This window comes from Gavialis gangeticus, unplaced genomic scaffold (genome assembly GCF_001723915.1).
Source record: "Gavialis gangeticus isolate Ggan-Ray unplaced genomic scaffold, GavGan_comp1, whole genome shotgun sequence".
Taxonomy (NCBI): domain Eukaryota; kingdom Metazoa; phylum Chordata; order Crocodylia; family Gavialidae; genus Gavialis; species Gavialis gangeticus.
This window is the reverse complement of record NW_017729022.1, coordinates 136,719,075-136,732,952: the sequence shown is the minus strand read 5'-3', so window position 1 is coordinate 136,732,952 and position 13,878 is coordinate 136,719,075. Positions and strand designations below refer to the sequence as shown.

General features: G+C 48.2%; 1 protein-coding gene across 3 annotated transcripts in view; it reads right to left on the bottom strand.

Moving 5' to 3' along the window:
* Positions 1 to 13,250, bottom strand: part of ANKEF1 (ankyrin repeat and EF-hand domain containing 1) — a 61,053-nt gene extending 47,803 nt beyond the window's left edge. Inside the window, exon 1 of one of the 3 annotated variants that reach the window (XM_019516228.1) lies at positions 13,213 to 13,250. The gene's annotated coding sequence lies outside the window, so the exon portion shown is untranslated. Of the gene's footprint in view, positions 1 to 9,463; positions 9,570 to 13,212 lie in introns of those variants that run through there. The other 2 variants (XM_019516230.1, XM_019516229.1) reach the window with 2 other exon arrangements.
* Between the last annotated feature and the right edge of the window lie 628 nt (positions 13,251 to 13,878).

The window sequence follows — 13,878 nt, the reverse complement described above, 5'->3', positions numbered from 1 at the left end:
CCCGGGAAAGGGAGTTTGACGTGGGGGACCACATGTTGGTCCTATTGCCGGACAGCGAAAGGAAGTTGCTTGCCCGGTGGCAGGGACCCTATGAAATCACACACTGAGTGGGGCCTGTGGACTATGAGGTACACCAGATAGACAACAAAAAAGAGGCAAGTGTACCACGTTAACATGTTAAAGAAGTGGGAGACCTGGGAGTGTATGTACCTAGCCCCTCATCCCGAGGAATTAGAGTTGGGGCCCACGTTAACCGAGGGAAACAGACCGGAGGACGTGGAGCTGGCCCCGCGCTTGTCAAAAGAACAGAGGAGACAGGCTACTGAGCTAGTCAAGGAATTCGAAGATGTATTCTGGGGAACCCCAGGGGAAGCTCAGGGCGTGGTACACCGGATTAAAAACTCCTCCGGGCCAGGTGATACGTGAGAGTTGAAGATGGATCCCCCAGCGGCTCCAGGGCCAGATAAAAGCTGAACTGGCAATGATGCTGGAGCAAGGTATAATATGCAAATCCCACAGTGACTGGCGAAGCCCCATCATAGCGGTACCTAAGCCCGATGGAAAGATCCGCCTCTGCATCAGTTATCGGAAGGTAAACGCAGTGGCCAAGTTCGATGCTTATCCGATGCCCCGCGTGGACGAGCTGGTAGAAAACATCGGGCAGGCACGTTACATTTCCACGTTGGACCTGACAAAGGGTTACTGGCAGATCCCGGTGGCACCCAAGGATCAAGAGAAAACAGCGTTCGCCACCCCATGGGGGCTTTTCCAGTTCCGACGCATGCCGTTTGGGCTGCATGGAGCTGCGGCTACGTTCCAGCGGCTAATGGACAGAGTGTCTCCCCATGGGGGTTACGCTGCAGCATATATCGACGATATTATTATATATACTGAGAGCTGGGATGAACATCTCGCCGCGCTAAGAGCAGCAGTGCAAGACCTAAGGAGAGCGGGGCTGACAGCCAATCCTAGGAAGTGTACGATAGGAAAGGAGGAAATGCAGTACCTGGGGTTCCTAGTGGGGAGCGGGGAGGTGAGACCATTGCTGAGCAAAGTGGAGGCTTTGCGGAGGTATCAGGTCCCCCGTACCAAAAGACAAGTCAGGGCCTTCCTGGGGCTGGCCAGTTATTATAGGAAATTTGTACCCTGCTTTGCAGACGTAGTCATACCGTTAACGGAGATGATAAAGGCAGGGGCCCCAACCAAAGTGAGATGGACACTGGAGGCAGAGAAGGCATTCCAAGCGGTAAAGGATGCACTATGCTTAAAACCACTTCTATATACACCGAATTTTAACAAACCTTTCCTGGTGCAGACCGAAGCATCAGATGTGGCCATCGGTGCGGTATTGGTGCAAAGGGAAGGAGAAGATAAGCATCCTATAGCCCACATAAGTAGGAAGCTACACCCACCGGAGCGGAATTATGCCACAGTTGAGAAGAAGTGTCTAGCTATTTAGTGGGCCATTGAAACACTACGGTACTATTTATTAGGGTGGAAGTTCACGTTGGTTACCGATCATTCACCCCTGCGCTGGTTGCCGAGGATGAAAACCGATAATGCAAGACTCATGAGGTGGGCCCTTAGCCTCCAACCGTATTGTTTTAAGGTGGAACACCGCCCAGGAACCCAGAATCAAAATGCCGACTTTCTCTCAAGACAGTACAAGGAAGAAGAGGGACCAGAAGGAATGGAGGGACCCCAGACGAGAGAAAGAAGGGGGAGTATATTTCGAGGCCCTAACCTCGCTGCTAGGAGGCCGAGTGACCCCTCCAATCTTGGGACCTCCCAGGGGGGGCCCATTAGGCGAGCAGCTGGAGGAAGAAAGCTAAGCTCTGGAAAAGGGCAACTGGAGCGAGGCAGGGAAGCGGCAGGGAGACAGGCTCCCAACGATGATGATAATGTGTCAGCCGTCATCATCAGCGGGACGCCCTACCCAGGGCTACCCGCACGAATGTCTGACACAGGGAGTTAAAGACCGGCCTAAGTGGTGCCCTTCCAAGGATGGCTAGTGTGGGGGGACTACCTCTGGTGGGTTACTCCCAACAAATCCCACATGGTGCGCCTTGGGTAAAAGGCGAGTAGGAGGTGCCTAAAAACCTCCACCTCCTATACCTAAATGGCTGGGTGCCGGAGGAAATGGCCGAGAGGAGAACCCCAAAGCGGATGGGACACCCGGCGAAAGAAGTACTTGGCTCGGTGAGTCTGGAGTAAAAGCGGGGGGAGGTGTGTCACAGAGCACTTAGGTGCCCTGCGCCTGAGGACAGGGATGGCTCCAGAGAGCCCCTAGTGGTGAGAAGGGGGAGGCGCAGCCACCAGTCACCAGGGCAGCACAGGTGCTGGTTGCCGGGGCAACCGGCAAAACCCCTTGACAGGAAGGGGCAGGGCTTAGCCCTCCTTAAAACCCAGGCAGGAGGCTAGGGTGGCAGTTCCTCCTCTGATAGCCAAGGAGTGAGGAGCTGAGCCAGTGCAGAGAGAAGGCCAAGGTTTGGCTGCACGAGTATCCGCAGGTTGCTGCTGGAGTATTTTTGCCTGGTAGGGATTAATGGTTGTACCGGATGGTCTAGTTTTATGTTATAGCCCGGGGGCTTTGTGTTTTGTGTTCACTGTTTAACTGGAGGACCGGGTGAGGCTATAAGGGGTGAAGGAGACCTCATAGGGACTCCCCAGGAGCGTGGGGGGTTCCTGGTGCTGAAGAAGGCGCAGTATGTTGCAGGGTGCATTGGCCTAGCCCCGAGAGTGGCGAGGGGCCCTGAGAGTGGCGGAGGGGCCCTGAGGGCAAAAAGAGGGCCGAGACATAACAGGGCCAGTCAGATCACACCAGCACCATCTGCGAGGCTTGGGCTGCGGTGTAGGGGAGGAAAAGGAGCCGCAGATAGCGCCCCCTGTCATCGGGGCGCATAGAAATGGGCAGCCTCCCGCTAATTACATCAATCTATTAATTAAATAAAATCAAGGCATGGCAGGCGAGTAAGCAGGCGGTTAGCCCATTACAAGAGGGCACAGCCATACTCGGAGAGGCTCCAATAGTGGCACTCCTGTCACAGGGCCATATCTTTGATACCTCTGCTTTAGCACAAGCCCAGAGCAAAAGTCAAACCTGCACCTCTGAAGCCTCAGTGAGAAACTTAGCCACTCACTCCGCCATCACACCCAGTACACACCTGCACATGTAAAACTCTTTTGTTCTTTAGGAAGACTCTCTCCAGTCACTGAGCATTTAAATGGTTACATGTTATTTAACAGGAGAATTAAATACTGGATTGAATGTAGTTAGGAGTGAGAGTGGAAGCTGTTTTCTATTACAGGGAATGTTATCCTGAGCCTGAATAGATGCAATTAAATGAAAGAGGGTTGATGACCCTCTGTTTTTAATGCTTTCATTAGAAAGAAAGAAATAATCAGAAGTCACAGTTTCCTCTGCTCTTGCTGAAGCATACAGCCTGACATTCACTTCTGTTGCAGAAGGCCAGTAAAAGACGTCCACACCATTTAATTTCCACTTGATCCCGATTTTGTAGTAGGTGATGTATGGACACTGGACTGAGTCCTCTCTGCAAAGGATGAATTGCACCCCCACTGATTTCTGGGATAGAGCTTGGCAATGGGAATTGTCAGAGATGGCTCTGGCAGTCTCATTGAAGTTGCTGTCTTGTCCATCAGTAAATCACCTCACACAGTCTGACGCATCCTACTACAAATGATAGCCTCCATCCAGCAGAGTAATGGAACCAGAATAGCAGAGGGGTTGCAGGAGTGAGGGAACTATCCACTGTACTGGGAAAGCTTTTATAGTTCCTAACAAATAACAGTAACATTCTTCAGGCATTTTTGAATAATCCTCATATTTTTCTTGTTTTAGTGGGAAGGCCATTGAAAAAGTTTGCAATGGCTCTGTACCCTGCTGTAATACAATATATTCTTTTCTAGTACCTGCTTGCTTCCCTGAGTAATATGTTAGCTCAGAAATGTTAAATAAAATGCACAAGCACTCGCTGTTTGCAATCTAAACATGACAAAATATGCCAGCTAATTTTAACCTTACATCAGCCCATACTTTAAGGAATCACCTTCCCATTATTCTCTCATTTATGCATCACGCTGAAAGTTTGACATTCTGCTTGGAAATTTTCAAACTACATATCAAGTTCTATTCTATTCTACAATCCTCACTCCTACAGTCTCTGAACACCTTCTGAAAATGCATCAAGTAATATGACTAACATATCTCATAGTTCCCTTCTCTCTCTGTCATCCTTACATGTATGACATTATATTATTTTGTTGAAGGAAATAAATGCACTCTGACATCAGGCAATAACAAACAGCCTATTGTTAAAGAAGAGCTGCGTGCAAGTGTTTTGTCCCAGTAGGGAAGTGACTTACTTGTGTATTCTGCCTTCTGGGTCACTGGGGAAGCTACAAAACAGAAGGGAGTTTCAGTTTGATAGCTTTAAAATCTTACAAAGCTGTTTGGAAGCAGGGATTCAACACAGTAGTTCATCACTGGGCTTTTACTGAAGAGTGAAATTGTGAGCTCTGCAAGACTTGGTTTCTGACAGAATTACTAAGAATAGCAGGCAGCCGCTAGGGCTCAGGTTTTCAAAGTACTTTGGCACCCCATTCCCACTGAAATAAGAATGGAGTGAAGCCTTTGAAAGCCTGGGCTTAAGTGTTTGGAGCATGAATGCTTTTCCTGGGACTGTGTTCCCTGCTTCCTATTGTTTTGCTGCATTAGAAAAGGATTAGTTCACTTAAAAAATCTTCCTTACTTTTTTTGGTGAGGGACCCTTCCTTCCCCTTTATAATTGGTGCTGTGGTAGAAAGTTGAGGCCCTTAATAAGGAATCACACCCCACTGCAGGAAATACTGTGTAAACACATAACCAAAAAATATTACCTGCCCTAGGAAGCTTAAAGTAGCCTTCTTGTGGGGCAGGATTTTGTCTGGCCTCATACTGATGTACAGGTGATCCTTGTGTGCCCCCAACTTTGAGCTAGGGTCAGCTGTAATCACACTTTCTGCTCCTTGTCAGTGCATCTAGGGCAGTGGTGCTCAACCTTTTTGCCCTGTGAGCCAGGTGGGAGATGCCCAGGTGTGTCTTTCACTCAGATGCGTCTGTGGGCTGGGTCTGGCTGGTAAACTTAATCTGGGTGCTGGGGGCTGTGGGGGGTGACATGGCCCCGTTCCAGCCACACGAGGGACAGGCCTGGGTCTGATCCAGCTGTGCAGCAACACGGTGGGACATGGATCCATCCACATGTAGCTTGGTTATTTGGCAGGGGGGAGGGGTGGCAATATTAATTGCCACCACTCCCCTGCCACCAAATTTCCCAGACTGGGGATCGTGTGTGGCAGATGCTGTGGCTCTGAGGGCTGGATTTGGACCAAGAGCCAGGGACTGAACACCCCTGGATCCAGGGCATAAAACATTCCACCATTAGGAATGACTCCAGCCCATATCCCTCCTGGCCAGCTTAATGGACAGGTCAGTGAGAAGACAGCATGTTGCACCACTCCAACATAAGCTAACTTCCTCCACAGTCTGGATGTAGGGGTATGCCCATACCAAATACTACCATCCAGGGTAAATAGACACAATTAGCTCTAAATGAGCTAGCTTAGAAGCAGTCTTGCACCAGTAGCATAGAGCTCCACATGAGCTTCTCAGTAGCCCATGTGGAGCTCCTTGCTACAATGGCTTGACTAGGTGTGGTACCCACATCAGCTTGTTTAGAACTAGTTTAGTTCACATTGGGCTGCACTGAAATGTGCAGCATGGACACACTTTCACTCATCAGTCTTCAAGATTTCCTTTCTACCTGGTGGTCAGGAAAGAGTTTATCCAAGGAGAGAATCAGTGACACAAAGAATGTAGGAAGCTCCTTGCCCTTGCTATAAAGCAGTGCTTCCCAAAATTTTTGTCAGTGTGACCCCATTTATGACCCCATTTCCTCAGCATGGCCCTTCACTCCCAACTCGCAGCCCCCTGGCCCTGCCGGTGCCCCTCACTCCCAATCTGCAGCCCCCCACTCTCCCCAAGTGCCCCAAGGTTAGGGCCCTCAGCCCTCTTCTCCACCACCCCAGCAGTGCCTGAGCCCTGGCTGCCACCCACAGGAAGCAGCAGCTGCTAAGGCCAGAGCGCAGCATGGCAGCAGGATGGGGAGCCTACATCCTCCTCCCTTGCCCCCCAATTCCCTCCCCCATAGGTGGCACGGCCAGAGCAGAGCCCACGGGGGGGAGGATGCAGGCTGCTGCTGTGGGCTTGGGGCTCCCCACCCTGCTGCCCTTCCCCCGGGCCTCTGCAGCCCAGCAGGCAGGACCTGGCACAAAAAAGCACCGTGCCGTGACCCCATCCTCTGATGTTGTGACCCCATTTGAGGTCACACCCCAGTTTAGGAACCACTTCTATAAAGTGTAAAAATCCGTTGTTTTATCAAAGACTAGGAGTTGCTGACTCAGGGTAAAAATAGCTATCGCCTGAGATTGCATTTCTGATGCCATAAGCATTTTTATGGCAGCACAAATAATGAGCAATGACGTCCCTACCTTTTGTCCCACCACATCAGCGGTCAACAAAAAGAAGTGTAAAATAGGGCCACTTTGTCTGCCTCGATAAAGTGGCCCTATTTTACACTTCATTGAGGCAGGCATCTATTCACTCTGTGGTAGGAGAGTGCAAGCAGCCCGGAGCTGCCCATACTCTCCAGTCATTTGTCATACCCTGGACAAATAATCTGGAGGCTGGAGGGGTCCAATCCCATGCACCCCAGGAATTCCCACAGCATCTTGGGTCCCTCAAGCCCCAGGAGCACCTGACTGGCTTTCCTTCCTTACAAGACATGCTCTGGGGAATCTCAAGCCATCTTGGTAAGAGGGCAAAGTCGGGGTTCCCTGTCTATGGAGGCCTGCCCTGGGATCTCCAGGGGAACATTTTCATAAGTGGGGAAAGGTCCCAGAGTGGAGGCATGGGACCTGAGGAATCCCTGGCACCCTGCATCTCCATGCCAGGATGCGTGAGACTTGATGCAGGACAACAGGCAATGTATGTTTCACCCAATAAAGGTGATCAGCTGTGGTGAAATGTGTCCTGCCCCAGCTGATCCACTTCATTTGGTGACATCTGTTTTTACTTTTAGAACACACAATATGGGCCACATTATTCTTCACTTCTGTGAAGGGATTAATTTACACCAGGCATGGCCAAACCATGGCACAGGTGCCTATATGTGTTGCATGTGGCAGGTCAGAGAGGGAGCAGGGAGAACAGCTGCAGCTAGTACAGGGAGCAGAAAACAGAAGAGCAGATGGGACAGGGAGCACAGGGCAAGGAAGCAGAAAAAAAGCATAGAAGGGCAGGAAAGGGAAGGAGATTTGAGTGGCACTAAGTGAAAGTGTGGGGCTTACGTTGTGACATGACTGCCAGAAAGGTTGGGTCCCACTGGTTTATACCATCTGAAGATCTGACAGTTTATTATACTTGAGGCTTTCCCAAGTATCTTTAAAAAATTTTCTGCAAGTCTGGATTTGATGGAGTACTTGTCAGGAATGGAGTTAGGAGCAATGTTTGCATTGTCTTCCTGTCCTTCTCCCTCATATATGTCCATGAAGGATCTGTGTTGCAATTTAGAATGATTAATATTTGGAATATGGTACATCTACAGAGCTGGGGTGATGTTCACTATATCTGGGTTTGATTTTGTCTTATGGTGTATTGTCTAATTCAAAATATATTACCATTAGATTTTATTTTATATGTACTTACACACTGTATGGGAATACTATTTATATTATTATTTATTTACATACACATGCAGCATTAAAACCCCATAACACCAAATAAGCTACCATTCTATATCTTATTTCACCTGTTTATTGATTGCTTGGTTCTCAGGTTTTAGTTACTGCTTACTATTCAAGCCTTATTCTCAATTCAGAATGGTTAAGTTTAGCCTGGGCTTTTTTTTGTAGAACTCATTGCTTAGTACAGAGTGCTTCATGCACAATGGTGCTTTTCAACACACATCCAGAAAATAAGGTGTTTGTTTTATCTTTGTTTTACATAGGAGGAGCTGAAAGAAGCGTTAAGGTAACACCTGCCCAATAGTTTTTGGTGTCTACTTTGAGACGCCAAGAATTTGGACTTTCAGATATTTAAGATTCTACAGTACCTTATTAGTCCAAAGCAAAGCTCTCACCAACTTCAATCACAATAGTGAATGCTCTGCGATTCTTCAGCTCACAGCTGAACTGTTTTACTTTTGGCTCCTGGAAAATGAGGAACATGTAATCAGCAGCCACTTGTGAAGGGTTTGGCTTACAAGACTTGCTCAGCATCACCTGGAAACTCTTTGGCAGATACAGGATAGAATCTATTTCTCCATGGCAGCAGTCAGCTTCCTTAACCAAAAGACCCTCCTTTGTGTCTTACAGCTCTGGCTTTCACCAGGGCTGGCTTAACCCTTTAGTGGGCCCTAGACAAACAAAGTCATGGGCTCCGGGTCAGTCAAGACCCCCCCCCACCCCACCCCAGCACTGCCATCTGCAGGGAGCAGGGCTCGGAGACACCACTAGAAAGCAGCCACCGTGGTGGTGAGGACAGTGGAGGGGAAGGGAAGGGAAGGGAAGGGAAGGAAGGAAGGTGGACAGGGTTATTCATGCCGCTGCCACAGAGGGAGAGATTGGGCCCCTTGCAGCTTAGGGCCCTAGGCATGTGTCTAGTTTTCCTATGCATTAATCCGGCCCTGGCTCTCACTCATTACACACTGTCCAACTTCAGCAACAAATTAGACAGGGGTCCTCCAGATTACAGCTTCTTTCATTACAATATTTTTCAACATCTTACTAGTCTGCATTAGGTAAATACTAAGAACTCTGGGTGCCTATATACGTGCTGGTTCTCATTCTAATTATAACACTCCAGTGTGGCCTCATTGTCATGTGTATAAGCCCATGGGGAATTTAAAAATGGCCACTGGGGTGTTTTATCTAAACCTCATCAAATGAGATTTAGATGAAGTATCCTGTGGGAGCTTAATATACATGACAGTGGCCATGTCTATATGAGTGGCAGACTGCAGTTGTCAGTGCTCAGTCATCTGGTACTTGCATAACAAAGTACTAAATGACTGCGCTGTAACTGGCATTACTGTACAGTTTTTTTCCTGATGCTGTTGTGCAGTAGCAATGAGCTATTGTGCTCATTACTCCTGCGCATTAGTGTCGCATCAGGGTTAGTGCCCCCAAAGCTACTACACAGTAGACGCTGCCAGTGAGGTGTTTTAATTAGAACAGCTCTCTGGGAACCGCTCTAAACGCCCCCGTGCCTCCCTAAGCACAGGCAGCCAGTGTCTGTTACATCATTTTAATTTGTTTTACCTGTAATCTATTATTCTTTGTTGGGAGAGAAAGGACTGTTACTAAAATTTTAAGCCAGGGACAGCCTGGGTAAGACTGCACATACCTATGACCATAAGCTTATATCCTGGCTTGTAATGGTTGGTAACAATTTCATGCCTGTCTTGATAAACACAAAGGGAGATACCAGTTGGTTGTTCCAGACTGTATCATGATTTTGGAATGGATTCATCTGAGAATAGAAAACTCATTTGAACTATTTCACTTAATTCCACCTAATTATTTCTCCAGTATGCCTAGTATTATGACACTCCTTTTAAACCAGTTCCTATTATCTCACGGAATTTGCCAACCAGATGAGGGTTACCTAGATACAGGGGAAATTTTTAAAAGACACAATATGAATTAGGCATCAGACTCATTCACTGACATATGGAAGATGAGTATTTAACCGCCCCTTCCATCTTTGAAAATCTCTGCCACCATTTCTCATGGCAACAGTAAATCTTTTTTTTTTATCGCATTGCTGCTTGAATATGGTTTCCTACTACTGTAATACAGAAAACACAATACTAACTAATGAACATGCTTAACTTTTCTTGAACAAGCAGTCCCACAGGCTTTGATTAAGCCTTCATAGGGTTGGGCCCTTATAATGAAAGAATGGAAAATATCTTTTCTCTTTTTTTTCTGTTTACTTTGCCAATAAAACAGCACTTTGCAGAAAAGCAGTTCCACTCTCTATAGCCAGTTTCCCATTGTTTATGTGCATCTCTTCCATAGCAACAAGGGAAAGAAAACAAAATATGTTTTCAAAAATAGAAAATGTCTTTGTAAAACTGCAAAAATTGATAGAGAAGCTTAGAGATAGGTGCAATCACTGACACTTGTTTTTTCTTTTAACAACTTGACATGTTCTTTTAACTATTCACCAACCTGGTAAACAAACTTGGCAGGCATTTTAGAATTATTTTAAAAGATATTATAGCAGTTTTCAAGCTTAATCTGCTTACACAATGGTGCATAGATAAGCATAAGCAATACATTCTGACATAAAATAACTTAATATGCTAACAATACCTCACTGTGTTTACTGCTTTACACTAGTAATTCATGGGATTTCAGCTGCATGATTCCCATTGACTAATGTTTAATGGGAGCTATACAATAAAAGCCTCATGAAAATTTATTCCAGTTTAGTGAATAATCAACATACTGCAGTGCTATAGTTAAAGCACAGATATTTTCCTTTCTAAGCCTTTAATGATTTCATACTTTCCTATAAAGGATTATGCTTGACATGAAACATATAGTATAGAGTGACACACACTAATCTGTTTCTATTTAGAATCACTAAGTCTCCAGTTTTGTTTGAGCTCAATCGAGGTTGATTTTGACTGAAGTCAGCGTGCTTCTGAATTGGTACAAGAGTCAGCTCATGACAGCTTTCAAAAGGAGGAGGTCAAGGCCCAATCCTGAGCTCTGTGTAGCAGAGCAGGTGCTTAGGAGGCCTGAAGGCTGAGGAATTGATCTTAAAATATGTGCATTCCCTTGTCCCCAGTGTGCATATCTAACTTTTGTGAAGCAGGACAGTATCTGTGCAGGGGTGACCTTCCCCTTTAACTACAAGGAAGCTGGGGCTTGCCAGTCTTCTTCAATTAAGACCTTCCTGCTATACTTGGGCTTAACTGGAAAAAAGCTTAGCAGATGAGGGCTGGCTGGGGAAGGAGATATGCTGTTGCTACTATAAAGAGGTGTGCCAGAGAACTGGCCTAGGCTTCTACTGCCTGGAGCTAGCAGTGAGTTATGAGAAAGGGGGCCTGGAGTGAATGAGGGGAGTTGCCGAGAAGAAGGGAAGTAAGCAGGGGAGGGTGGAAAGCTGCATCCGTCTGTTTAGGGTGGGTGGAAGAGGAAACCGAAGCAGGCTTGCTTCCCATCCTCCTCTCCCTTTCCCCCCACCCCCACCTTAAAACTGAGCTTGGGTGCCATGGAGAAAAGCTGAGCTATGGCAATACCATTCACATGTACATGCTCCTTCCCAGCTATAAAAAGGGTGTGCTTGTTTGTTTTTTAAAAAAGGTAAGGTTAACAAAGAAACAAATAGACCTCAAATCAGCAAAGTGCACCCAAGCTCAGTTTTAATGAGTGGGATGGGGAAGGATGGGAGGCAAGCCTGCCTCAGTTTCCTCTTCCACCCCACCAGACACACCATTTCTCACTTAGTAGTCTGGCATCAACACCAGCTCTCCAGCTGATTCTTTAACAGGTTTTACTGCTCACTGTACAGTACCCAAAGCCACCTCTGGAATTGCTTCTACTGGCAGGCAGTAGGGAAACCCACATCTGCTCACTCATCTAGATCCCAGCCCAAGAACTGGGTCCTAAACAGCCATGTGCAGCCTTCCACCCTCTCCCATTTACCTCCTTTCTTCTCAGCAGCTTCCCTCATTCACCCCAGCCCCCCTTTCTAAGAGCTATAGTCTGCTAGGATCCAGCATCACACTTGTCTCTGTACCAGAGCTGTCAAGGGCCCTGGTCCCCCTCAGGAAGGGGGCTGTCACCCATAATACATAAAACTTTCCATGTGTCCATCACCAATGCTCTGTATGCATCACACTTGGCTTTGTAGTCCCCAGAGATCTGTCCTTGTGCATTAGAGGGGTCATGCTCCATTCCATTCAGCCTCAGTCAGGTGCCCTGGGGTCCTCAGCCAACTCCTAAGGTAGCTCCTGAAACGAGTCCAGGCTATCCCTTACCCCAAGTCTTTGTTGCTTGCCTGACCTAGGTAGGTTGGCTATTACACCCTTTACCCTCATGTGGTAACTGACTGTGGGGCCACGTCATGCCAAGCGCTGGCTTACGCACACGTCGAAGCTTATGCCTGCAAGCAAGAGGCTCCTCCCACACAGGTCATGCGAAACAAGGGGACTTAGTGAAAGAACCTCCACATTTCTATGGCAGACAAGGTTCTTTGGGTAAATGAGATATCTTTTATTAGACCAACTATCTAGTTGGTCTAATAAAATATTTTGTTGGTCTAATAAAAGATATTTCATTTCCTGGAAGAAACTATACCCTTAGACCAACCTGGCTACAACCAACAACACTGCATTTCTATGGCACTTCTTGCTGGGATCATTTGATCTCAGCAGTACTCCTGCCCAAAGCAAGGGGGTGGGGTGTTTAGACTTGATCTTTTGAGGTCCCTTCCAGCCCTTCATTTCTATGATTCTCTGGCTAATACACTTGGGACAACATGACCGCTTGTTGCCTCCTGCTTTATCCTGCCCTTCTAAGAGGCTGTCCCCGCTGGGGATGCCCAGAGCTGAGCTGTAGCTCCAATCCACAGCAAGTCCCCCTGACCTCCCTTGGCACAGCACCGTACCTAGGCTCCTGGTGGCCCCGGGCAAACTTTTAGTATCAAGCTGCCCTATGCTAGAGATAATGATAATAATTTTAAAAATTACCATTTTTGGGACCCCTTTCTGTCCAGGCCCTGGGCAAAATTATCATTTTTGGACCCACCTCCACTTCCTTCTGGGACCTGGGTGGCCACCTGGTTCGCCCATGCCTATGTCCGGCCCTGGGCACTTGGCATGGGTGGGCGAGAATGTAGTCATCCTAGCAGGCAGCCTGGAAGATGCCAGGAAGAAGCTCCCTATGGATCCCCCATGGGGGGCAGCAACCAGCCCCTCGCTTCGCCCCAGGCAGCAGCCCAATCCCTCCAGATGCTCCTTGGGCATCTTTTTGTCCAGCCACCAGCCTCCCAGCTGGTCCAAGCAGGGCGCCTGTGCTTAGTCTGCTGTTGGGGGGTGGGGGGGCTCCCTGCCAGAGGCTGCGGGGCGCAGGGCTTACCTCGGAGCCGGGGCAGGTGCCTGCCCCCCTGCGCCGGAGCACGGGGCTCGCGATCGGCGGGGCGCGGGGGGGATTGTTAGCCCGGGGTTCCTATAGCAACAGAACGGCGGCGGCGCCTACGTCATAATAGCGGCACAATGAGCGGCCCTGGCGCGAGGGTTCGGCTCGGCTCGCTCCAGCCTGCCCTGCCCTGCCCTGCCCTGCCCTGCCGGCCGGCTCTCTGACCGTCCTATCCCCGCTTTCTCCCGTCAGGTCTCCTCTAGGTCCGCCAAGGAGGGCCACCAGTCTGACTCCAGTACAGATCCTATCATCACTGCTGTCGCTCCACGGGCTGCACCTGTGGGTCACTGAACCAACTGTTTTTGGGATAAAGACCACGCCCCCCCCCAAAAGACGTACTCCTTTTACACCACTGTAGATCAGCTGTAAGTCCCTGCAGACCAATGTGGTTATCCTAGTATGGATCACCTCACTAGTTTGTCTGAGGTTATTCCTGATTTTCTGTAGGGAGGTGAGGGAGTGCAGAATTCAGCCAAGTGGAGTAGGTGGGAATTTTGCTAGCAAAGGGCTTTTTGAGGAAAAGGGGGAATACAAACCACCCAACATGTAAGACTTGAGATGTTGAGCTACAAAGAAATTCCGAGTCTGATGCCGGAATCTTTACTG